We start from the raw sequence: 7,461 nt of genomic DNA, 5'->3' as shown, positions 1-7,461 counted from the left end.
GTGTGTTGGACTAAAGTGTTATTACAGGAGTTTTTATTTCTCTTTTGAGGCAATCGGATGGGAACCTGAAGACCCCTACATTGACACGGTTTTTCTTCGGAAACTAAGGCAAAGAAATTATGTCAAATATCTGGATATATATATATATATATATATATATATATATATATATATATATATATATATATATATATATATATATATATACACCAGAGATATAAATCCATCTTGTATATAATGTAGTGTGAATGAACAGAAAAATGGAAGGGGACGAACTGTTTGCATGGGATAAAGACTCCCCAATTCATCATTATTTCTCTCTCTCTCTCCCCTTATCATTTATGCATTCATTAACCACTTGGCCATTGCAACGTTCCTAGATCCAGTTCCTGGACTGGTTGATGTGGTTTATTTTCACCTCAGTGCCTAAGTTCAGACCATACTTGGTACTTCAGGAATTCAGATGCTACTCCTGGGCAACTTGGGTGGCCCACTTGAGCTAAGCTGTTTCTGAGCACAGTTTCTAATGGAGAAGACCCCTCTTCTGGTTCTTCTTCCGCAAATGTCCCTACTACCGAGTGCCTGGAGTAGCACTACTGGATGCTATGGAGCAGGTTATCATTTTCGCCCCCACTCACAAGCCAGAAAAGAACGGGAAGATGGCAGTCGAAATTAATTTTATCAAATTAATTTTTATAGCAAATAAAATGCAAGTAAAAGAATTAATTTTTATCGAAAATAAAACGCACAAGAATTTGTATGACGTAATAAATTGGTATAATGGGAGGTTTCTCATATATATATATATATAGTATATATATATATATATATAATATAGATATATATATATATATATATATATATATATATATATATATATATACGATATACTGCTATTTAGGATCGCTATTATAAATAAAAACTATACAATAAAAAAATGTTGGCGGTTTTTCCATATTTTCTCTTATGTAAAAAATTTGAGGGAAAATATGAAAAATGACGAAAATATTTGTACGATCTATTTCAGACTTTTTTTAAACTAGCAATAACGTTCAAACAGGCCTAAATTAAGTGGGAGATAGTTAAGTCATACCCAAATACTCTCAAAATATTTAAGGTTTGTTTTCTTTATTCACCGGAACCTCAAGGGTTAAAATTCGCGTTGCTTCAGTTGACGTTTCATGGGGTTAATTATATTTCAGTGTTATTGGGATCGTCTGTCAAATGACCTTTGGGAACCTATGCCACTGGGTTTCAATCTTTTTCACTTCATTCCTCCCTTCATGAATTCTCAACCTTCGTGGGGCTACCTTTAATTGTTCTCCAAAAATTCCACACATATAAAAAATAAAAAAGTTTAAAAGGATGACTTCAGTAAATTAATAAAATGTTGAAGAAGAAAAGACCCTTGCTTTATAAAAATGAAATTTCTGTGATATGATTAAAATGTTTAATGTCTTAAATTAAAACACTACACCACAAAAGATAATATTACGTAACTTAAGAACTTGCATTTTTTCAGTGTTCCTGTTAAAAGTTACTGCTGGTCATTAATTTAAAACCCTTCCTTTTGCGCCATACCATTCATCTCTCCAAGAAGTATATGTATTTTTGGTGCATATAATTAAGAACCTAACTGAAGTACTTGAACAGTGTCATCACTATAGTGGGGCAGATAACAGAAAAATCATACAAATGATGATATAAGCATCAAATTTGGCACAAGTGTCCTCCAAGGTATACTAATCAAATCTGCCCGATTGGCCAATTAAAAATCCAAGATGGCAGCCATTTCCAAGATGGCCGCCAAAATAACCACCCGAAGTAGATGTTTTGCTTAGAAATATTTGTAGTTGTCTGATTTGCATGATCTAAGTGTGGATTCCTATGTTTTGAAGCATGCTGAACTATATTTTCCTGTTTAAAAAGCAGTCTGAGACATATTTCTCAAGATGACCACCAATATGTTTGTCTTTCTTTACATAAGTTTTGTCCCGGCTAGTACATTTTCAAAGTTACACATACTGTGCTGCTGTATTTCAATCTGCCACTGTTTACATGTGCAGGGAAGCTCTGCCTGAGAGAACTTGCATCTTTCTTTGCAAACCTTCTTACAGGAGCACTTTGTCAATTCTTGACAGCTCGCTGCAATCGGTGGTAGTGTTGTCCAATGCTTCTCCTTTCTGTGTCCACCCCCATTCAGCTGGACTGCTCATGTGTGGATTACAGTGGGTTGCCTGGCCCCAGATGATCCCAGCCTGATAGATTGCACGCTTTGCATGTTCTCTGAGGGCTGCCTGTGTTGGTGGAATTGAGTTGTATGGCCTCTGCTTGTGGGCAAACAGATCTAGTCTTGCTTCGTCCACACCAGTGGCTGCGCTTAATCTGTCGTACACGAGGACAACAAATCTTTCCAGCCTCTGCATGTCAAGATCACAAATCAATGTTGGATGCTGGCTGAGATTGATGAATATTTCAGTAATATCACCAAATACATTCCAAGTCTGTCATGCAGATTTCTTTGCTTTCCCACAGAAGGCAGACACAATGTCACATCCAGTGAATGCGTGAAAGTAGGGGATCCCTCTAGTTTTCTCAAGCCCAATTGCAGAAACTACCTCATGGACTGGATGGATGAGTGGATGGATGGATTTTTGGCATTATGCCAAGCACTGGGGCAACTATATATATATATATATATATATATATATATATATATATATATATATATATATATATATACATACTGTAACGAGGGCCCCACATATTACGCCATCTTTTCTTCCAAATAACATAATGTTAGGAAACCCAGAAGAAAGAACACTTTTAGTTTCAATTCATAACAAAGATACAGGCGAATTCACCCCTCACTCTTCCTCACCACTCCATTAAGAAGTTAATCTTTTAATCGCCTTTTGTTTGTTTGACTGTCAGTGCCTTGTTTTTGCAGATTCACCGGTCGGAAGAGAAAGTCCGTGTAGGGGGGCATGCTACGCCACCGGTTGAGGGCGACCGGCCACCATATTTAAAAGCCCGGACTACATGGTAACCTAGAACTACCTCGTGGTGAAGATGTGCCAGAGGACAGGTATCTTCATCTACCAGGATGCTGGTGAACCATCTCCGAGGACATAAAAGATGAGAGCAGCAGACAAACAGCTTTAGAACATTTCTCCCACTCCTTTGAATTACTTCCCTTGAGAAGGTGGCTGTTTGCTAGCCAATGTGACCTTAGTTGTGCATTAACGTGTCCCTCCCTTATTGGCCACTGAGGAAGATAACAACGACTCCTACAGAAGGTAATGTGCATATTTCAAGGTTACTAGCAGTCAGTCCAATCTCACGTCATTGATTTATTCTACTTTCCCACTTCTCGAGCAATCCCTGTATTATGTTATAATTGTGTATTGGTGTGGGCCATCAGCCAAGAATGTTTCTCAGTGATAAGTAACGTATTTCTTTACTTTGTGAGAATAAATTGTTAAGGTACCCTCCATACAACACCCTCGATCCCAACTCGCTTTTGTTGCAGACCTGCAGTAAACCAGCTGTGAACTCTGGAAAATTCTCCTCATTATTTTCTTCGCTCCATGTGCCCAGAAATCTCCAGTCACCTGTTCATCCACTTCAAGATCTAACTCATTGTGACTTGTAATGTGTGTTACGTAGTCCTTGCGTCCCGCCCCCCGCCCCCCCCCGCCCCCCCCCCCCCCCCCCCCCGAACCTATATGGTGTAATTCTTTTACTTCTGGTGTGATTGAGTTTAAATATAATCAATTAAGCTAAATCCTCAGAATTTATCCTCCACAGCTGTGAAATCCCAGGTACAATCATATTAATATACACATATGCACGCACGCAGCGCGCGCACACACACACACACACACACACACACACACATATATATATATATATATATATATATATATATATATATATATATATATATGTGTGTGTGTGTGTGTGTGTGTGTGTGTGTGTGTGTCAGTAAGGAAACGAGCCGTAAATGGAGTTCAAAATAGTTGTCATTTGCACATAATAAAGTGGAGATTGGGGACAGTAACGAGAAACTCCAGAAACTATGTAAAGATTTGGATAATTTAGAGTAAACGCGAGGGAATGTCAGCTTAGGAGGGTAACTGGAAAACAGGAGGACAAAGGGATAGCTGCTGCTGATTCGCATAGGTGTATTTGACGGTATTACTATAGGATAAGGGGCAATACGAGTCACAAAACAAATGCTGCAAGATAGATAGCATAGGGTGAGTGGAAAACATTGAAAAGATCCTTAAATTGTCAGCAGAAGCAACTGAAAGGGCAAAAAAATGTTGAAGCAGTTCAGATGAACTGTTCGTATAGAATATACGGCAGAAGAACCAGTAGTGTAAGAAACATGATATATAGAATACACTACAAAGCTTCCTGTACGTGAGAGGATGGATAACAAAATTCTGAGATGTTCTGCCATGTGTAAAGAAAGTAAAATGAAGGGAGTACCCTGAAAGAGGACGAATGCCTAGCAGAGGTGAATGGCGTTGTATATGCAGGAGGAGGGAATGGGGGCCGGGTGTTTCAGTGCCCTACTTATGAACGATCTGCATGGTTGTGTGCAGGTCCTCTAGGGGCTAACGTTGTGAGCGTTCTTTCACGATTCATGATTTAATAGTAAGAACGTGGTATCGACAGTAATTTTAATTTTTCTCTAAACCCAACCCCTGTCTACCGAAACAACTTGGTGTGTGTGTGTGTGTGTGTGTGTGTGCGTGTGTGTAAGGCATAGATTTTCTCCAAGACAATTTTCATTATAAGCAATTGCTTTTGTGGTAGCAATAAGTTTTTTCGCCGGAATCTTCATATCGTCGGAGGTTTTTCCGATTCTAAGGCGTCAATCTTCGGTGAAGGATGCACAAACTTCTTTCTTCCATTTATTGTTTCCTGTCACGACAGCTCTTTCTCCAATCGATATGAAGATCCCAGCAAAATAACATTGATGCCACAAAAGCAATTTGTTGTTTTCAATGGATATATATTATATATATATATATATATATATGTATATATATATTATATGTATATATAGTATATAATATATATAATATATACATACACACACACACACACACACACACACACACACACACACATATATATATATATATCTAGATATGCTATATATATATTATATATATATATTTATATATAAAAAATATATAAATATACAGATTCATACACACACACACACACCACGCCACTAACCCCCGCAAACTTGCCTACTCGTAGGTATGAAACTAATTCTCAAAATAGAAAACTTACCTAAAGACGAAATATTGTCAATTCTTCCAGTTGAACGAATTAGAAGACCGAATACTCGCTTATATGAAATTCGTAGAGAGAGAGAGAGAGAGAGAGAGAAGAGAGAGAGAGAGAGAGAGAGAGAGAGAGAGAGAGATACCTAGTGCAACAGAGGGTGCCACTAAGCCGATGTTGCTACCAAGCGACGTGTCTGATGCGTAGATACAACTCATGGCACCATTTCCTTGACCCTCCGCCATCCCCAACCCCGCCTGCTCTCTCTCTCTCTCTCTCTCTCTCTCTCTGGGAGCTTTCCTCACTTCTCCGCCCAGGTCGCCTCTGCCATCCTCCCTCTGTTCCTAGCCCTCTTTTCAATCCTCCTCCCGCATGGTGTCCTCAGTTTTCCTCACCTACTCCTCCCCGCCCTTCTCTTTCTTCGTTCGTCTCTTCCCCCTCTTTCCAGGTAAATGCAGAACTTCAGGTGCTGCCTACTTATTCTGAAGATTACTTCTTTCCTTCAGGGTTAAGAGTGGATACTGAAATTTTTTCCATTGTGCACTTGTGTATTTCATCCTCTCCCTCAGCCTGGTGTCTTATTAACCCTTCCCTCTTAGCCAGTGCCTCATTATGAGAGAGAGAGAGAGAGAGAGAGAGAGAGAGAGAGAGAGAGAGAGAGAGAGAGAGAAATAATATTTGGTAAGAACTACCTCAGCTAGCTGGAATGAGTGGGAGGAAGAAGCGAACGTTGCCAGCGATATATCCTCTTCAATGTCAGTCTGCCTGGAGTCAAGACATGTTCATGACCAAGAAAAACGTTAGGATGAAGAGTTTGACAAGGCATCTAAGAAAAGACGGGTTTTGCAATAATGGTTATTTTGTAAGGTGTTCTACAAAGATTAATTGTAATATAATCATTAAATGTCTTATAGAGGGACCATGAAAGGACAGTTCTGTAACAATCGTTTTGAGGTCCTCAGTATCTGACTGGATTGCAAGCAAGAAATTATTTACAAGTAACATCAGCACAAAATGTTTAGCAGGTCTTGTTTAAAATACCAAAATCAAATTTTTAAAAAATTGTGAAATGCTGCACTGAATTCCAGCATGACTAATAAGCATAAAAGGGCGCATAGGAACATGAAACTACAAGTTTTACTAATAATTTAGATGAAAAGCTTGACATGACAAACTGCATAAACATAATAAGACACACAATAATATGTTTAATGGAGAGCTTTAGCAATACAGCCGGTATGAGAAATAAGCATATTTTTTTTTCTTTTTTTGCGTGAAACATACAGAATTGTTATAATGAAACATTTTACATCCAACATTTTAAGTTTCACTCTGAATGTCAGAACTCTCTCTCTCTCTCTCTCATTTATGTAAACAGCAGCAAGAGTGAGAATTCTCTCCTGCCCCTTCCCTCCTCCTCTCACCAAATCTATACGAACCCTTCAGCTTAGGTAACACCGTTATCCAGATTGGGAGAGAAAAAGAAAACTTCCTCCACTCGCCATTCCACCGTAAAAGTAAAAATAAAATAAGAATAAAATACCACTTTGAAATGCTTACGCCACCAAGGACTGCATGTTCACTGCTGGGCCACAACAACCGGCCATTACCTAAGAAAATATAAAAAAACACAATGAGACTTTAAAACAAAATTATAAGCAAAAATCTAAAATAATATATAATGATGGAAATTCGAGGTCATTAATTCAAGAAGCCTATAAACATAGAACTCCGAAATTAACAAATAATTCTAGCGCATAAAATACCTTTGCCACTGAGTTACGAAACCCCTTTTTTCTGTGATCCATTGGGTTCTCCGTCTCCTTTACTTCCCTTTAATACAAAACACCATTAAAAATAAAGCATATGCCATTCTCAACTACAAGCATACAGGACCAAGCACCTTTGTGTGATTATATGATTCACGTGAAATCTGTAAAGATCATAAAGGGAAAAAATTACAAAATCATTTGAAGACAAAAAAGCAATGATAACTTTAGGAATATATGTAACATACCTGACCTGTGGAAAAATAAGTGTGTGTGTGTGTGTGTGTGTTTCCACCCCTCAGTTTCTTAACCTTTATGAAAATGTGTGGAAATGGTCGTTACAAGGATGTATAACCTAATCTAACCTAGGACGCCGGGTCCAACC

The sequence above is a fragment of the Macrobrachium nipponense genome, chromosome 1 (assembly GCF_015104395.2).
Source record: "Macrobrachium nipponense isolate FS-2020 chromosome 1, ASM1510439v2, whole genome shotgun sequence".
In the NCBI taxonomy this organism is placed as follows: Eukaryota; Metazoa; Arthropoda; class Malacostraca; order Decapoda; family Palaemonidae; genus Macrobrachium; species Macrobrachium nipponense.
Note: the sequence above shows the minus strand (reverse complement) of the source record.